Source organism: Globicephala melas, chromosome Y, assembly GCF_963455315.2.
Source record: "Globicephala melas chromosome Y, mGloMel1.2, whole genome shotgun sequence".
Taxonomy (NCBI): Eukaryota; Metazoa; Chordata; class Mammalia; order Artiodactyla; family Delphinidae; genus Globicephala; species Globicephala melas.
The window spans coordinates 6,052,152-6,073,025 of record NC_083336.1 but is presented as its reverse complement, the minus strand read 5'-3'; positions in this window follow the sequence as shown (position 1 = coordinate 6,073,025).

The following is a 20,874-nucleotide window of genomic DNA, read 5'->3' as shown; positions in this document are numbered from 1 at the left end:
TAGCTCTTCTCTAAATGTTTGATAGAATTCACCTGTGAAGCCATCTGGTCCTGGGCTTTTTTTTTTTTTGGAAGATTTTAATCACAGTCTCAAGTGCTTGTGACCGATCTGTTTATATTTTCTGTTTCTTCCTGGTTCAGTCTTGGAAGGTTGTGCTTTTCTAAGAATTTGTGCATTTCTTCCAGGTTGTCCATTTTATTGGCATATAGTTTTTTGTAGTAATCTCTCATGATCATTTGTATTTCTGCAGTGTTAGTTGTTACTTCTCCTTTCTCATTTCTAACTCTGTTGATTTGAGTCTTTCCCCTTTTTTTCTTGATGAGGCTGGCTACTCGTTTATCAATTTTGTTTACCTTCTCAAAAAACCAGCTTTTACTTTTATTGATCGTTGCTATTGTTTCCATCATTTCATTTTCATTTCTGATCTGATTTTTATGATTTCTTTCATTCTGCTAACTTTGGGGTTTCTTTGTTCTTCTTTCTGCTGTTGCTTTAGGTGTAAGTGTAGGTTGTTTATTTGAGATTTTTCTTGTTTCCTGATGTAGGAATGTATTGCTATAAACTTCCATCTTAGAATGCTTTTGCTGTATTCCATAGGGTTTGGGTCATTGTGTTTTCATTGTTATTTGTTTCTAGGTATTTTTTGATTTCCTCTTTGATTTCTTCAGTGATCTCTTGATTATTTAGTAGCATATTGTTTAGCCTCCATGTGCTTGTATTTTTTACAGTTTCTTCCTATAATTGATATCTAGTGTCATAGCATTGTTGTCAGAAAAGATACTTGATATGATTTCAATTTTCTTAAATTCACCAAGGCTTTATTTGTGACCCAAGAGATGATCTATCCTGGAGAATGTTCCATGAGCACTTGAGAAAAATGTGTATTCTGTTGTTTTTTGATGGAGTGTCCTATAAATATCAATTAAGTCCATTTTGTTTAATGTATCATTTAAAGCTTGTGTTTCCTTATTTATTTTCATTTTGGATGATCTGTCCATGGGTGAAACTGGGTTGTTAAAGTCCCCTACTATGAATGTGTTACTGTCTATTTCCTCTTTTATAGCTGTTAGTATTTGCCTTATGTATTGAGGTGTATGTTGGGTGCATAAATATTTACAATTGTTATATCTTCTTCTTGGATTGATCCCTTGATCATTATGTACTGTCCTTCTTTGTCTCTTGTAATAGTCTTTGTTTTAAAGTCTAGTTTGACTGATATGAGAATTCCTATTCCAGCTTTCTTTTGATTTCCATTTCCATGGAATGTCTTTTTACATCCCCTCACGTTCAGTCTGTATATGTTTCTACGTCTGAAGTTGGTCTCTTGTAGACAGCATATATACGGGTCTTGTTTTTGTATCCATTCAGGCAGTCTATGTCTTTTAGTTGGAGCATTTAATCCATTTACATTTAAAGTAATTTTCGATATGTATGTTCCTAATACTGCTTTCTTAATTGTTTTGAGCTTGTTATTGTAGGTCTTTTCCTTCTCTTCTGTTTTCTGCCTAGAGAAGATTCTATAGCATTTGTTGTAAAGCACGTTTTGTGGTACTGAAATATCTTACCTTTTGCTTGTCTGTAAAAGTTTTAGTTTCTCTGTCAAATCTGAATGAGAATTTTGCTGAATAATCTTAGTTGTAGGTTTTTCCCTTTCATCACTTTAATTATGTCTTACCACTCCCTTCTGGCTTGCAAAATTTCTGCTGAAAGATCAGCTATTAAACTTATGGGGATTCCCTTTTATGTTATTTGCTGCTTTTCTCTTGCTGCTTTTAATATTGTTTTTTGTATTTAATTTTTGATAATTTGATTAATATGTGTCTTGTTGTGTTTATCCTTGGATTTATCCTGTATGGGTTTCTCTGTGCTTCCTGGACTTGATTGACTATTTCCTTTCCCATATTAGTGGAAGTTTTCAACTATAAGTTCTTCAAGTATTTTCTCACACCCTTTCTTTTTCTCTTCTTCTTCTGGGACCCCTATAATTCGAATGTTGGTGTATTTCATGTTTTCCCAGAGGTGTCTGAGACTGTGCTCAATTCTTTTCATTCTTTTTTCTTTATTCCGCTCTGAGGTAGTTATTACCACTATTTTATCTTTCTGGTCACTTATGCGTTCTTCTGCCTCAATTATTGTGCTACTGATTCCTTTTAGAGAATTTCAAATTTCATTTATGGTGTTGTTCATCATTGTTTGTTTGCTCTTTAGTTCTTCTAGGTCCTTGTCAAATGTTTCTTGTATTTTCTCCATTCTATTTCCAAAATTTTGGATCATGTTTACTATCATTACTCTTAATTATTTTTTCAGGTAGCCTAACTCTTTACCCTTCATATATTTGGTCTGGTAGCTTTTTACCTTGTTTCTTCATCTGCTTTGTATTTATCTGTCTACTCATTTTGCTTAACTTACTGTTTGGAGTCTCCTTTTCACAGGCTGCAGGTTCATAATTCCCATTGCTTTTGGTGTCTGCCCCCAGTGGGTAAGGTTGGTTCTGTGGATTGTGTAGGCTTCGTGGTGGAGGGGACTGGTACCTGTGTTCTGGTGGATGAGGCTGGATCTTGTCTTCTTAGTGGTCAGGACCTCGTACAGTGTTGTGCTTTGGGGTTTCTGTGAACGTAGTATGATTTTAGGCAGCCTCTCTGCTAATGGGTGGGGTTGTGTTCCTGTCTTGCTAGTTGTTTGGCATAGGGTGTCCAGCACTGTATCTTGCTGATCATTGAGTGGAGCTGGGTCTTAGCATTGAGATGGAGGTCTCTTGGAGAACTCTTGCTGATTGATATTACATGGGGTCGGGAGTTCTCTTGTGGACAAATGTCTTGGATTTGGCTCTCCCCCCTCAGAGACTGAGCTCTGACACCTGGCCAGAGCACCAAAACCCTGTAAGCCACATGGCTGGAGAAGATGGGCTATGAATTAGGTGTCAGCCACTGCCCTACTGTAGCTCTGTCTCAACTGTCTCCAAAGGTCACATAGATACATTGGGTTATTCCACCATTCCTCAGAACTTGCACATTCCAGTCTAGGATTTGTAGAGGTACTCCTGATACTCTTTATTGAAATACCTTGCATTCATGGTGGTGAGTGACATGCTAATAGTGTTTGTTCTCTTCAATTCAGAGACTGAGTGTCTGAGCTTTCATGTGGCCAAGTCAGGAGCAGCTGGCCAATTATCCCAAAGGATTAACATGTCACATTCCAAGAAAGCTTTCTGCAGTTTCTGAGCAGTAGTCCCAAGCAGCCACTCCACTCAGCTGCAGCACTCTGACTGGGGAACTCGGTGGAATCCTCAAATGAGGATTTCTTCTGGCCCTAGAATCTGACTTGTCCACCCAGGCAAGGAGCTGAGGAGAGTGTCTCCTGGCCCCATCTCATCAGAGGAGTGGACACCTGGAGGCTGTGCATCCAACAGCATGGGAGCTGAGAGGTGGGTGGTGGGGCTGACAGCCTCCCAAGAAAAGCCGGAACCATATGGAGGGTTCCTGTGCTACTGCCCAGGTGGGGGGAATTCATGAATCTGGATTTTAGCTGAGGTGATTTCCAAGTAAAATGTAGAAGGTATGGCCTGGTTTCTCCAAGAATGATTTGTGGAGAAACGTCTTTTCTGAATGCATGGATCCTCTTGACATCAACAGGAGACCAACATATAGTCTGAGATTTCTATACCAGCACAAACACTGAAAGCCTGGTTTTGAGGGATCAAACAGAGATGAGACAAAGTGTAAGAAAAATGACTCCAAGGTCCGAGTCACAAATGCTGACACCAGAGAAAGAGGAGCCATGACCCAGAGAACAGAGCTAGTGAGGTCTCTATTGGCCCAGAGGAAAGAGCGATGAGCCACAGATGATTACTGTCAGGCTTTGAAACCCAATAGAATTTGCCTGGCTGTATTTCAGACATGCTTGGGACAAATGATCCCTTTATTACTTCCATTTTCTCCCCTTCAAAATGGAAAATGTCTTTCCTATGCCACTATTTATCTACTTTGAAGATACCATTATCTATCTGGAAGCAGATTTCTTGTTTTCTAGCTTCACTGATCTAGAAATGGAGAGGAATTTTTTCTCTCAGATGGGTCATATGCAGAGCTTCAACCCTACCTTGCCTAGATTACTTCAAAACATCTGGTATTTTTTTTAGCTGACATTTATATTTTGGACCTAGAGTTGATGCTGGAATGGGTTAAGACCTTTGGAGATGCTGAGATGCAGTCAATGTATTTTTCATGTAAGAAAGACATGAACTGGTTGGGGACCAGGAGTGGAGGGCAGGATTGCTAACTTCTAGGCTTAAGACTTGTAAATTTCTCTTTTTAAACTTTGTGATACTTTGTTACTGCAAACCTAGGAAACTAATACAATGGCCTGTACTTCCTCAGTTATCCACCACCACCCAAATCAACTGTGACTATTTTCTTCTTACTTCTCCAAAATCTGGCTAATACCCTTTCAGGCCACTAGAGACTAATCAGTGCATTACTAAGCTACCTTCTATGACTTATACCTCTCCGGGTTCCTCAAACCAGGTCATCAGTGGCCAAGGCCCATCCCCAAGACTCATCAATTGTGTCTGTGTGGCTAAACTGAAGGGTGTTCATGTTGCTTGCTGGACAAATAACAGCTCTAATGGGTAAACCTCAACCTTCTGGGTGCTGGGAAGTTCCCCATCTGTAAGTGGGGAGAGAGATGTGCCCATGGATGTAACCATAAAGCAAATATACACAGATATAACCACAAAAATCTTGAAGGTAGGGGATGATAAACACAGCATTTACAGAGACATACCCACACAGACTCTCCCTGTCCTAGGAGTACCTCCACCTGCACCTTCAACAGGATCCCAAAACCCTCTGCACTCACTGTACCTTGTTTTCAGTGGATGTCTGGCCATACTCCAAACCATACCAGTTCAGTAGCTGATGTAAAGTAGCTGTTGGGAGAAACACACACTCCTCACCTTCTACTAGCCACTCCTTGAGGTGTCAGGTCACCTGATGTGCGAGGACCACAGAAAAGAAAAATCAGGTAGGAGACACATAAGTAATTCCAGGAACTACACATACCCACCAACAGTCTAAAGGACTGCTTGTGATCATTTGTATGGATGGAGAAAGCAACAAGTCCATAATTTGTCCAGGTTGACACAAGGAAGCACAGATACCTTCAAAGAGTTCAGCATTGTTGATATGGCTAAAGAAGGTACTGAAGTCTTGACTCCTTCTTTATTTACACCTCAATATATTTATACCAGTGCTGCTCCACAGGCAACCTGGACACCAGACGTATAACAAAGGTTTCTAGTGATCTGAGGGTTAATTATATGATGACTTATAGTTATTAACTGCAGTTGGGCAAATAACAATCAAGCAAGAAAAATACAAGAACCCATAAAGTCAGTTTCCACCAATCACCATGTCATTAATTCCACTCTCCCCGCGTATGAAACTGTTTCTGTGGGCTGATTTTGTAATGATATTCATCAACTTAAGACCAAGCAAATCTACTGCAAACTTAATTTATCAGTAACAAATATATCAGGAAACATATTTAACCAAAAAATTCAGAAACAGTCTCACTGATGTCAGAAATTAATCAAGAATGCCTATCACTCCTAATCTACTTTACATTGGAGAACCAGTAGAATGAGAAAACTACTCATAAATTAATATAAACATAAAAATCATGATGACTCAATAGACACTAATTACTTATGATTTTGGTGTACTATTTAAAACTTTCTAGATGCTAATGTGCTTGTAAGAACCCTATGAGGCAGATACAATCATAATCACCTTTATACTAATGCAAGAGGCACAGAGAGGTATAGGAATTTGCCAATATCTCAGAGCTCATACATAAAATAACCAAAATGTAAACAAAACTGAGACCAGAGTACTTGAAAGTATTATTGAGGCAAAAGATATCACTACACATAAAGACCACATGCTCTTTTATAAATCGGGACTGGCAAATAAAGAATTCAGCAAGTTGCTGCATAAAAGATTAACTTTCAATAAGAGAGTTCCTGGCAACAGAAAAGCTTTCTGGAAGACTCTACTATTATTAATATACTATTAGTGCCATTATTAATTAACTATATTATTAACACATTTTTAATAATACTATGTATTAAACATAAAATACCCTATGACCTTGAAATTCTACCCCTAGATAGACAGCCAACAGAAAGGCAAGTGTGTGGAAAAACAAACAAACAAACAAACATGTACGAGACTATTCAAGGAAGCATTATTTGAATTGCTTTGTAAACATACTTTGGATGTAACATTTGGATTCTACAGATTCTAGGAGAAACAACATGTCACACTTATTTTTTTGAAATACAGAATGTTTGTTAATTGACCTTTATAACTCCTTCCCAGTTTTTTCCCTATGTTTCAAAATAATTAAGAAATTTAAAATTTTCACAATTAAACGTTTTAACAAATCAAACAATAAAAAGTTCATGGTTGGAGGGGTCCAAGAGGGAGGGGATATATGTATACATATAACTGATTCACTTCATTGTACAGCAGAAACTAACACACCATTGTAAAGCAACTATATCCCAATTTTTTAAAAAAGTTCATTATAGGAGTAAGACAAGTATAAAGACACAGACCTCCTAGAGGATGGACCTGAGGATATGGGGAGGAGGAAGGGTAAGCTGTGACAAAGCGAGAGAGTGGCATGGACATATATAATATATGTATATACTACCAAACGTAAAATAGTTAGTGGGAAGAAGCCGCATAGCACAGGGAGATCAGCTAGGTGCTTTGTGACCAGCTAGAGGGGTGGGATAGGGAGGGTGGGAGGGAGGGAGACGCAGGAGGGAAGAGATATGGGAACATATGTATATGTATAACTGATTTACTTTGTTATAAAGCAGAAACTAACATACCATTGTAAAGCAATTATACTCCAATAAAGATGTAAAAAAAAAAGGTCATGCTTATCTCAATAATTTGTAGAATATTTACTGGACAAAATTTAAGACAATTGGGCTTACAATTAAAAACTTAAATACCCTATTAATAAACTAAGAATATAAGTGAACTTTCTTACCTGGTAATGGGTTTATTAAAAACAGACAAGAAATAATGCAGTTAAGTATAACTTAAAACAGTCCCATTAAAGTCAGGAACAGATACAAAGGACCACGTTAGTCTTATTATTCTACATTGAATATGTTAGCCTAAACTTCAGAAAGGGAGACCAGACTGAAATACAGAGGCATTTATTTGAGGTTTGTTAGCACTGCAACCCAGGTGACAGGGCTTCAAGAAGTACTTGAATTCAGTTCCACCAAACAAAATGGAGAAAGCTTATAAAGGCAAAAAACATAAAGCCACAGTTACTTACATGAGTTGTATGTCAAGAATTATAACTGGAGCTAGCAAGAAGCAAGGGTGTTTGTTAAGCAAATGGCTGCATAGTTACAGGAGGGAAAGACTCTTTTTCCTTGTGCCAATTGCACAAAGGCTGCAATTGGTAAATGTTTTAAAAATGGATGGTGCCTTTGAGTTTGGAATAGTTCACAAAAATTAAAGTTCTTAGTAGTACAGGGATGCATCTGACACTAGATCTTCAATGGCTGCCTGACTCCGTTCTGTCCGCCTGAACAATGATTACACGATTATGGCTTCAATCTGTCATCAAAAACTCTAGCTAGCACAAAGAAAGGAAAAAAAGAATACAAGAAGAAAAAATTTCATCTGCAGGTGTTTTGAGTCTACAATAGATAATTCAAGGGAATCTACAAAAAATTAGAAATAATGAAAGTTATGCTATCTTGTTATAAATGCTTTAGAGGCAAGTAAGTGCAGCCAAACTTTTAAGAAAAATATGATTAAAATTTTACATGTGACTAAAATCACAAGAACATTCAGTCACTCATTCCATGTAGTGATCATATACTTGCTACCAAAAGTTTATAAGACAATTAATGACAAATCTCCCTCATGAATACACATGTAAATGTCTTAAGCAAACTATTACAAAATAAATTCTATAATATATTAAAATTGGATTAAACCCCAAATCAAAAAGAGGCCTGCTATTAGAAAATCAACGTACTTCATATTACCATTAGGAAAATGATGAGCATTTCAGCATGCACAGGAAATAGAAAATTGACAAACTTCTAAAAGATGCTGCTGACCCCTGTGCAAAACCACCTCCTGAATTCAAGGGTTACAACAAATACTGGTCCCAGAATTACAGGTCTCCCGCCCCAAAAGTTTACACCATTACAGGTGTCCAAATTCTCACTAAAGCCCCATGTCCAGAATCTCCTTTTATGCTCTAGACCCAGACTCTGGACCTTGTGCCATCTGAAAGGGATGCTAAATATATATATATATTTATTTATTTATATCAAAGATTCACTCATCAAAAGAGATCTTCTCTTACCCAATACCACTCACCATTACCTAATAAACCACCAATAATCATTAGGAATTAAATTCTACAAAGGAAAACAAGTTCCTCTGTGTTATGACATAAATTTCAATTGCTTTGAAGGTGAGTCCAACGGTCTGTAGGTTCCCAGGAAACGTAACCCCTTAGAAGGCACCCTTTCACTCCCCACGGCCACTCCTCTCCTGCTGTAATCTAAGGCCACACGACCTGCCCCACCACTATGGTAGCTCCCTAATAAATCCTTCCTCCTACGCCCAGTTCTTCAACTCCATGGCGTTAAAAACCCAGTTCCCTTCACTCCCTCATGACTTGAATATGCCCACGGACAAACGAGGTGTCTTGGCTTAATAGCTCCCTCCAGGACTAGTACTGCTTTCTACTGCCTTCACTGTCCTCGACCTGCCACCGTGGACTTTGCAAAGCTGATACCCGTTCTGCTACCAGTCAGTCCTCTGCCTCCACCTCCTCAGTAGTGGCCTCAACTATCGCCATTTCATTCCCTTTAAATCTCTCATAGCTACTGAGCCAAAGACAGGAAGTGACCTTACATTTATATTTCCTACCACGTGGACCGGAAACAAGTAGTTCCTCAAAGCAGCAGTGGCATCAGCAAGTTTCAGTCATCTTGGAAAAGGGAAGTGTGAAAGGAAAGCCATGTTGCTTAAGGGTTCATGGGAATCCCTTTTGTGGAAAATGAACTCCTATTAGCCCATTCTCCCAGTGACAGAATATGGAAAATACCAATATAAATATAAGAGAATTTAAGTGTGTCACTATAGAAAATTAATAAATTACTAAAAATTAATTATTATTAATTCACGAAGGAAGAGAGCAAGAGAGGAAGCAAGAGCAAGAGTCAATTATAAAGCAACTACAAAACGGGTAGAAAACAATTATTGAGATAACAAGCTCATTTCTTTCAATAGCTAATTTAAAATCAAATGTATTTAACTCTCTAATCCAAAGGCACAGAATGACAGAATGAATAAAAACTTAAAACCAGTAATATGCTATCTACAAGAGACTCACTTCAGCTGTAGAGGCACATATAGGCTTAAAGTGAAGAGAGGAAGAAAAAGATATTTCATGCAAATGGAAATCAAAAGAGAGCAGGGATTATACCAGACCAAAAAAAATAAATAAAATAAAATAGACTAACCCAGAAATTATAACAAGAGAAAAAGAAGGTTATACAATGATAAAGTGGTCAATTCATTGAGGATATAGAAACTGTAAATATATATGAATGTGTATATATACATATATATCTATATATATGTATTTTGCTCTCTTCCTTTGTGGATTATTAATTTTCTATAATGATACATTTTAATTCTTTTATATTTATATTGCGTGTATTTACTATGATTTGTTTTGTGTTTACCCTCTGGCTATCACAGTCTATTTTAAGATTATAACAATCAAATTCTATTATATATAATGGAATTTAATCTGAAAAAATACTGAGTAACTATACTGTACACATGAAACTAACACAATATTGTCTATACTTCAATAAACAAAAGTACAGGTAAGTTACTGAAATGAGTTTTCATTGTTTTTTCCTTTTGTTTTGCAACAAACTAGAGATATAAACCTTTATTTCACAACATACATATGTATATGCACCCAACATCCAAGCACTGAAATATACAAGTAAATATTAACAGATCTGAGGGGATAAATAGACAAGGATACACTTACAATAGAGAACTTAAATACCCCACTTCAATAATGGATAAATCATCTGGCAGAAAATCAATAAGGAATCAATCATTGGACTTAAACTATACATTAGGTCAAGTGGAACTAACAGACATAGAGAACATTCCATCCAGTAGTGACAGAATACACATTCTTCCCCAGTGCATATGGAACTTTCTCCAGGATAGATCATATATTAGGTCACAAAAGAAGTCTCAGAAAATATTTTAAAGCCTGAAGTTATAGCAAGAATCTTTTTAGACCAAAGGCATAGGAAACTAGAAGTCAAACACAGGATCAACTGGGAAATGCACAAATTTGTGGAAATTAAAGAACACACTCCTGAACAACTAATGAATCAAAAAACTTAAAAGAGAAATTAAAAATATCTTGAAACAAATGAAAGTGAATACACAACTTACCAACACTTAGGGGATGCAGCAAGAGCGGTGCTAAGAAAAAAGTTTGTAGTGATAAAAGACTAGATGAAGAAAAGAAAGACCTCAAATACATAACTTGACCTTACACCTTAAAGAAATAGAAAGGGAAGAACTAATCCACAGATTACAGGAGGAAGACGATAACAAGATCAAAGCAGAAATCAATGAAATGGAGAATAGACAAAAAAAAAAAATCAATAAAACTTAACTTTTCTTTAGACTTAGATATTTTATTTCATGCAAAGAAAGTTTAGATCTTTATATTTTTACATTAAAAAAACAAGAATTTTAAAAGGTCATACCTAATTTATGAAAAAGCTCTTGCTAAAAGCTGAATTCAAATCTTAAAGACGAGATAAAGAAATGGCCTCATGAAAAACATGCAAGGGTTTTGAAGATTTTGCAAAGCAAGTGGTGACTATTAATATTCACAAGTATGGCTATATCACATTTGGCTTCAAAGAGGTAAGTAAAGGTGACATTATTTACAACATTAGGTTCAGTCTTCTCTTCCGTCTGGCCTCATTAAATTTTGACGCTTTCGTTTTGAAAATCCTTTCATGTTCTCTTGCATCATGACCTGGGTACAGTTGTTCCTTATTGTCAATAATTCACAAATCATTTCTAGACCTTTTTGGCCTCCCTTCAGATGGAAGAATTGGTTTGTATAAATAGATAAACAAAATTGACAACATTTTAGCTAGTCTTACCAAGGGAAAAGATAAAGGACTAAACAATACAATTATAAAAGAAAGAGGACACACACAAAAGGTGTAACTGAAATACCATGAATCATAAGAGTCTACAATGGACAATTACAAGACTACAAGTAGATAATCTAAAGGAAATACATTTATTCCTAGACTTACAACCTACATAGTCTGACTCATGAAAAATAGAAAATTGACAATCAATAATAAGGAGATGGAATCAATAACAAAAAAAACCCTCTCTAAGACCAAGACCAGATGACTTCATGAGTAAATTATACCAAACATTAAAAAAAATTGACACCAAATCTTTCTCAAATTCTTCCAAAAAATGGAAGAGGAGGGAAAACTCCCTAAATCAATTTTACAGCCAGCAACACATTACGCCAAGGGAAGATAAGAATAGCATAAAAATAGAAAACTAGATATCCATACCAATATCCCTGAATATGGAAGCAAAAATTCTCAACAAAACCCTAGCAAACTTAATTCCACAGCATACTATAAAGCTCATACAACATAATCAAATGGGATTTATCCCTGGATGCAAAGATGTTTCCATTTATGCAAATCAATAAATATGATACATCCAAATAATAAAATGAAAACAAATGATTATCTCAATAGGTGCAGAAAATTCATTTGAAAAAATTCAGCATCATTTTATGATAAAAACTCTGAACATATTGGCTACACAAGAAACATCTCAAGATAATAAAGGCCATATATGACAAGTCCACAGCCAACATCATAGTCAGTGGTGAAAGACTGAAAGCTTTTCCTCTAAATTCAGGAATAAGACAAGTGTGCTCATTCTCAACACTCCAATTGAATGAAGTAATGGAAATCTTAGAAAGGGTAATTAACCTAGATTTTTTTTAAAAAAAGGTATACACATCATCCAAATTGGAAAGAAAGAAGTAAAATTATGTTTCTGTTCTGATGACATGATCTCGTATATAAGAAAAATCTTAGCACTACACACACACATACACACAGAACTAATAGAACTAATAGAAATCAGTAAAGTTTCAGGATAGATAACAAATATACAAAAATAAGTTATATTTCTTTAAAATATCAATGAGTAATCTGAAAGTGAAATAAATAAAATAATTTCATCTACAATATCACCAAAACATCAAAATACTTAGGAATAAATTGAACGAGGAAAATGAAAGACTATACACCATGAACTATAAGACATTTATGACAGAAATTGAAGAATGCAACTCAATCTAAAGTATCCTGTGTTCATGGGTCAAAGGAGTTAATATTGTTAAAATTTCCTTGCTACCTGTTGGGATGTTTAGAAATTGAATAATAATAATAAATAAAAATATAATAATAAAATAATAATTAATAATAATAATAAAAAATAAATAAAAATAATAATATCCTTGGAACTGAAAAGGAACTTTGAAACTAAAAAAGCAACTATATAAACTGCAATTATAAATTTTATTGTAAGTAACTTACATACGGGCAGGAAGGATCAGGCAGACAGATCATCCAGAGGAATTTAGCTACATTTAATTCATTCAGCCGTTGTATGAATTTTGATTAGTGAAACATTGCCATTTACATTTAAAGTAATTATTGAAAGGTAAGTAAGTACTAATGCCATCTTACTCTTATTTGACTCTTTTTTAGTTCCATGGTTCCTTTCTTCATCTCCTGCTGTCTTCCTTTTTGAATTGATGACGTTCTGTGGTGGTACTCTTTTATTCTCTTTTATCTTTTGTTTATCTGCTGTAGGGTTCACTTTGTGGTTTCCCTCAGATTTTCTTGCCACATCAGAGAAATATGACAGTCTATGATAACAACTTAACTTCAATTACATACAAAAACTTTACACTTTTACTTTCTCCCTTTTTGTTTTTGATGTCACAATTTATGTCTTTTTATATTATGTATTTATCAACATATTATTGTACCTATAGTTAATTTCAGTACTTTTGCCCTTTTACTTTTATACAAGAGTTAGAAGGTTAACACACCACCATATTAAAGTATTACAGTATTCTCAATCTTACTGTATACTTACCTCAATCTGTGTGTTCTATTTTTCCATGTTACTAATTAGCTCCTTCTATTTCAGCTTGAAGAACTCCTTTTGGCACTTTTTGTAAGGCAGAGCTAATGAGATGAACTCCCCTAGCTTTTGTTTCTCTGGAATGTGTTTATCTCACCTCATTCTGAAGTACAACTTTGTCCTAGGTAGTGTTCTCTCTCTCTCTTTTTTTTTTTTTTTAGCATCTTTATTGGAGTATAATTGTTTTACAAAGGTGTGTTAGTTTCTGCTTTATAAAAAAGTGAATCAGCTATATATATACATCTATCCCTATATCTCCTCCCTGTTTCGTCTCCCTCACACCCTCCCTATCCTACCCTCCCTATCCCACCCCTTTAGGTCATCACAAAGCACGGAGCTGATCTTCCTGTGCTATGCGGCTGCTTCCCACTAGCTATCTATTTTACATTTGTTAGTATATATAAGTCCATGCCACTCTCTCACTTCGTCCCAGCTTACCATTCGCCCTCCCCGTGTCCTCACATCCATTCTCTACATCTGCATCTTTATTTCTGTCCTGCCTCTAGGTTCTTCAGAACCTTTTTTTTAAGATTCCATATATATGTGTTAGTAAACTGTATTTGTTTTTCTCTTTCTGACATACTTAATTCTGTATGACAGACTCTAGGTCCATCCACCTCACTACAAATAACTCAATTTTGTTTCTTTTTATGGCGCAGTAATATTCCATTGTATATATGTGCCACATCTTCTTTATCCAATCATCTGTCGATGGACACATATTGCTTCCATGTCCTGCTATTGTAAATAGAGCTGCGATGAACATTGAGGTACATGACTCTTTTTGAATTATGGTTTTCTCAGGGAATATGCCCAGTAGTGGGACTGCTGGGTCCTGTGCTAGTTTAATTTTTAGTTTTTTAAATAACCTCCATAATGTTCTCCATAGTGGCTGTATCAATTTACATTCCCACCAACAGTGCCAGAGTGTTCTCTTTTCTCCACACCCTCTCCAAAATTTATTATTTGTAGATTTTTTGATGATGGCCATTCTGACTGGTCTGAAGTAATACCTCATTGTAGTTTTGCTTTACATTTCTCGAATGATTGTAGCATTCTTTCATGTGTTTGTTGGTAAGCTGTATTTCTTCTTGGCAGAAATGTCTATTTAGGGCTTCTGCCCATTTTTGGATTGGGTTGTTTGTTTTTTTGATATTGAGCTGCTTGTAAATTTGGGAGATTAGTCCTTTGTCAATTGCTTCATTTGCAAATACTTTCTCCCATTCTGAAGGTTGTCTTTTGGTCTTGTTTATGGTTTCCTTTGTTGTGCAAAAACTTTTAAGTTTCATTAGGTCCCATTTGTTCCTTTTTGTTTTTATTTCCCTTTCTCTAGGAGATGTGTCAAAAGGAGCTTGCTGTGATTTATGTCATAGAGTGTTCTGCCTAGGTTTTCCTCTAAGAGTTTGATAGTGTCTGGCCTTACATTTAGGTCTTTAATCCATTTTGAGTTTATTTTTGTGTATGATGTTAGGGAGTGTTCTAATTTCATTCTTTTACCTGTAGCTGTCCAGTTTTCCCCACATCACTTATTGAAGATGCCTTCTTTTCTCCATTGTATATTCCTGCCTCCTTTACCAAAAATAAGGTGACCATATGTGCATGGGTTTATCTCTGGGCTTTCTATCCTGTTCCATTGATCTATATTTCTGTGTTTGTACCAGTACCATTCTGTCTTGATTACTGTAACTTTGTAGTATAGTCTGAAGTCCAGGAGCCTGTTTCCTCCAGCTCCGTTATTTTTTCTCAAGGCTACTTTGGCTAGTTGGTGTGTTTTGAGTTTCCATACAAATTGTGAAATTTTTGTTCTAGTTCTGTGAAAAATGCCATCGGTAATTTGAAAGGGATTACATTGGCAAAGTGTTCTTGTTTGGCTGTTGTTTTCTTTCAGCAGTTTGAATATATCATCCCATTGTCCCTGGCCTACAAAGTTTCTGCTGCAAAATCCACTGAAACCTTTCTGGCATTTTCTTTATTAAAAAAGTTTTTCTTTTATTGCTTTTAAAATTTGCTCTGTATTCCATTTTATACAGTTTTATTATAGTGTATCTTGGAGATGCTAATTTTGGATGGAAATTTTGAGCTAACCTATTACTTTTATTAACTTCTATGTCCAACTCTCTCCCCAAATTTGGGAAATTTTCAGCCATTATTTCTCTAAGTAAGCTTTCTGTCCCCTTTATTCTCTCAGGCCTTCTCCCGAGAGAAGAAACATTTGTAGACTGTTTCTCTTAATGCTATTCCATAGTTCACATAGGCTTTCTTCACTCTTCTTTAATTCTTTTTTCTTTGTTTTCCTATGACTGCATTATTTCAAAGTCTTGATTGAGTCTGTTTTTTGATGCTCTCTATTGCATTTTTTCCGTTTGACTCATAGTTTCAGCTCCAAAATTTATGTTTTGTTCTTTTTTATGTTTTAACCTCTTTGTTAAGCTTCTCATTGTGTGTGTGTGTGTGTATTGTTTTCCTGATTTTATTGAATTTTCTTTCTGTGTAGTTGACTGAGCTTCCTTAAAACAGCTATATATATTTTTTTATTACCATGTAATAAATTTTTTTATTACCATGTAAGTCACAGATCTCCATGTCTTTGGTGTTGGCTACTGTTCCTTTTATGGAGCCATATTTCTTTGATTTCTTGTGTTCCTTAAAGTCTTTAATTGTTGTGTTCACATTTGAAGAAGTTTTCACCTCCTCCCATCTTTACTGACTGATTTTGGGAAATAAATACCTTCTGTCAGCTCTGCTACAGATTCTGAGGGTTTCTCAGTCCTTTTATATGGGTACACCTACTGCACACTTGTTATTCTGTGTTGTGGCAGAATTTAAGCTTGTATGCCTTCTGGGAAACCTTCAAATCTAATTCAATATTGATAGCCTCCCTTTAGCGTTTCCTAGCACACAGCTGAATGCTCAAGTTTATGGTTTATTCCAGGCCTAAAGATTAGGATCCCTGCAAATGTTCACAAGCTGTCTGCAAAACCTCATTCATGCTGCCATTGGGAGCACACAGGGAGCCAGACACAGGATACAATGAGGGGCGGGGAGAGGCACGCGGAATTTCAGGAGTGTCCATGTGCCAGCTGGGTAATCCAAAATGGTTTATGTACGGGTATCTTGATTGAATTCATGATGCAACTAGTATAATGTTCCTATGATAATTGTTTCATGCCTGCTGCTATCCACCTAGTCTCTCACCACTATCTGGGAAAATTCACATTATCTCACTTTCTTGGGCCAAGTAGGGCTCCCTTGGCATTGAGCTACGCCACATTTGGGGAGCGATAACTTGGATAAAGTCACACTGTCCCCATTACTTTCTTCAATGTGTCTAACCTTAGATTATTTTTTTCTCCAGCAGCGTGCTGTGGAACTTCTCTGTTGTACCCCGGACTTCCACAAAAGCACTCTCATCTGTGAGTGATTGACAAAACTGGCCTGAAGTTTATTGTTTCCTTCCTTGAAACAGACCTATTTATTAATTTGACAGTTGTGTGCAGACGAAAATTCTGCCTCAAGTCCCTCATAGTACACAATGGTCTAAGTCAGGGGTCCCCAACCCCTGGCCAGGGACCAGTACCAGTCCACGGCCTGTTAGGAACCATGGCACTGCAGGAGGTGAGTGGCAGGCAAGCTAGTTAAGCTTCATCTGCCGCTCCCCATCGCTATCATTACAGCCTGAAATAGACCCCCGTATCTGTGGGAAAATTGTCTTGCACGAAACTGGTCTCTGGTGCCAAATATATGGGGACCCCTGCTCTAAGTAATCTCAATAATAACATTATAAATAATAATATATTTGAATCATGTTTTTTTATGTTGTAAGGTTTTATTTTAGGTGGTTTATTTGTTGTCTTTTTTGCCCCATTTACAGATAGTGGATCAAAGGATCAGAAATATTATTTTTCAAGCTAATATATTATAGGACTAATGTGTTCTAATTCCAGAGCTTGTAACCTTTATACTAGACTGTGCCTCCTTGTTCTTTTTGCCTTCTTGGCCCTCTAGGATTTTTGGTTAACTTTATCTGCTCACAAACCTCTCACTACCTGATGACAACTTGAATGTTTTCCTCTAGATTCCTATGTTCCTCTGTCATAACTCATTCCTACCTGGAATTCCCATTCTGAGGGTTGTCTTTTGGTCTTGTTTATGGTTTCCTTTGCTGTGCAAAAGCTTTGAAGTTTCATTAGGTCCCATTTGTTTATTTTTGTTTTTATTTCCATTTCTCTAGGAGGTGTGTCAAAAAGGATCTTGCTGCGATTTATGTCATAGAGGGTTCGGCCTAGGTTTTCCTGTAAGAGTTTGATAGTGTCTGGCCTTATATTTAGGTCTTTAATCCAATTTCAGCTTATTTTTGTGTATTGTGTTAGGGAGTGTTCTAATTTAATACTTTTACATGTACCTGTCCAGTTTTCCTAGCACCACTTATTGAAGAGGCTATCTATTTTCCACTGTACATTCCTGCCTCCTTTATCAAAGATAAGGTGACCATATATATGTGTGTGGGTTTATATCTGAACCTTCTATCCTCTTCCATTGATCTATATTTCTGATTTTGTGCCAGTACCATACTGTCTTGATTACTGTAGCTTTGTAGCATAGTCTGAAGTCAGGGAGCCTGATTCTTCCAGCTCCGTATTTTGTTGTCAAGATTACTTTAGCTATTCGGGGTCTTTTGTGTTTCCATACAAATTGTGAAATTTTTTTGTTCTGGTTCTTTGAAAACTGCCATTGGTAGTTTGATAGGGATTGCATTGAATCTATAGATTGCTTTGGGTAGTAGAGTCATTTTCACAATGTTGATTCTTCCAATCCAAGAACATGGTATATCTCTCCATCTATTTGTATAATCTTTAATTTCTTTCATCAATATCTTATAATTTTCCACATACAGGTCTTTTATCTCCGTAGGTAGGTTCATACCTAGATATTTTATTCTTTTTGTTGCAATGGTAAATGGGAGTGTTTTCTGAATTTCACGTTCAGATATTTCATCATTAGTGTATAGGAATGCCAGAGATTTCTGTGCATTAATTTTATATCCTGCTACTTTACCAATTCATTGATTAGCTCTATTAGTTTTCTGGTAGAATCTTTAGGATTCTCTATGTAGAGTATCATGTCATCGGCAAACAGTGACAACATTATTTCTTCTTTTTTGATCTGGTTTCCATTTATTTCTTTTTCCTCTCTGATTGTTGTGGCTAAAACTTCCAAAACTATGTTGAATAAGTGTGGTGACAGTGGGCAACCTTGCCTTCTTCCTGATCTTATAGGAAATCGTTTCAGTTTTTCACCATTGAGGACGATGTTGGCTGTGGGTTTGTCATATATGGCCTTCTTTATGTTGAGGAAACTTACCTCTGTGCCTACTTCCTGCAGTGTTCTTATCATAAATAGGTATTGAATTTTCTCGAAAGCTTTCTCTCATCTATTGAGATTATCATATGGTTTTTCTCCTTCAATTGTTAATATGGTATATGACATTGGTTGATTCGCATATATTGAAGAATTCTTGCATTCCTAGAATAAACCCCACTTGATCATAGTGTATCATCCTTTTAATGTGCTGTGGGATTCCGTTTGCTAGTATTTTGTTGAGGATTTTTGCATTTATGTTCGTCAGTGATATTGGCCTGTACTAATCTTTCTTTGTGACATCTTTGTCTGGTTTTGGTATCAGGGTCATGGTGGCCTCGTAGAACATGTTTGGAAATGTTCCTACCTCTGCTATATTCTGGAAGAGTTTGAGAAGGATAGGTGTTAGCTCTTCTCTAAATGTTTGATAGAATTCGCCTGAGAAGCCATCTGGTCCTGGGCTTTTGTTTGTTGGAAGATTTTTAATCACAGTTTCAAGTTCAGTGCTTGTGATTGGTCTGTTCATATTTTCTATTTCTTCCTGATTCAGTCTTTGCACGTTGTGCATTTCTAAGAATTTGTCCATTTCTTCCAGGTTGTCCATATTATTAGCATAGAGTTGCTTGTAGTAATCTCTCATGATCTTTTGTATATCTGCAGTGTCAGTTGTTACTTCTCCTTTCTCATTTCTATTTCTATTGATTTGAATCTTCTCCTTTTTTTTCTTGACGAGTCTCACTAATGGTTTATCAATTTTGTTTATCTTCTCAAAGAACCATCTTTTAGTTTTATGGATCTTTGCTATCGTTTCCTTCATTTCTTTTTCGTTTATTTCTGATCTGATCTTTATGATTTCTTCCCTTCTGCAACCTCTGGAGTTTTTTTGTTCTTCTTTCTCTTATAGATTTAGATGCAAGTTTGGGTTGTTTATTTGAGATGTTTCCTGTTTCTTAAGGTAGGATTGTATTGCTATAAACTTCCCTCTTAGAACGGCTTTTGCTGCATCCCATAGGTTTTGGGTCGTCGTGTCTCCATTGTCATTTGTTTCTAGGTATTTTTTGATTTCCTCTTTGATTTCTCCACTGATCACTTCGTTATTAAGTAGTGTATTCTTTAGCCTCCATGTTTTTGTATTTTATGCAGATCTTTTCCTGTAATTGCTATCTAGTCTCATAGCATTGTGGTCAGAAAAGATACTTGATACAATTTCAATTTTCTTAAATTTACCAGGACTTGATTTATGACCCAAGATATGATCTATCCTGGAGAATGTTCCATGTGCATTTGAGGAAAATGTGTATTCTGTTGTTTTAGGATGGAATGTCCTATAAATATCAATTAAGTCCATCTTGTTTAATGTATCATTTAATGCCTGTGTTTCCTTATTTATTTTCATTTTGGATGATCAGTCCATTGGTGAAAGTGGGGTGTTAAAGTCCCCTACTATGAATGTGTTACTGTCAATTTCCCTTCTTATGGCTGTTAGTGTGTGCCTTATGTATTGAGGTGCTCCTATGTTTGGTGCATAAATATTTACAATTGTTATATCTTCTTCTTGGATCGATCCCTTGATCATTTTGTACTGTCCTTCTTCGTCTCTTTTAATAGTCTTTATTTTAAAGTCTATTTTTTTCTGCTATGAGAATTGCTACTCCAGCTTTCTTTTGATTGACATTTGCATGGAATACCTTTTCCCATCCCCTCACTTTCAGTCTGTATGTGTCTCTACGTCTGAAGTGGGTCTCCTGTAGACAGCATATATATGGGTCTTGTTTTTGTATCCATTCAGCCACTCTGTGTCTTTTGGTGTGAACATTTAATCCATTTACATTTAAAGTAGTTATCGATATGTATGTTCCCATTTCCATTTCTTAATTGTTCTGGGTTTGTTATTGTAGGTCTTTTCCTTGTCTTGTATTTCTTGCCTAGAGAAGTTCCTTTAGCATTTGTTGTAAAGCTGGTTTGGTGGTGCTGAGCTCTGTCAGCTTTTACTTGTCTGTAAAGGTTTTAATTTCTCCTTCAAATCTGAATGAGATCCTTGCTGCGTAGAGTAATCTTGGTTGTAGGTTTTTCTCCTTCATCACTTTAAGTATGTCCTGCCACTCCCTTCCGGCTTGCAGAGTTTCTGCTGAAAAATCCGCTGTTA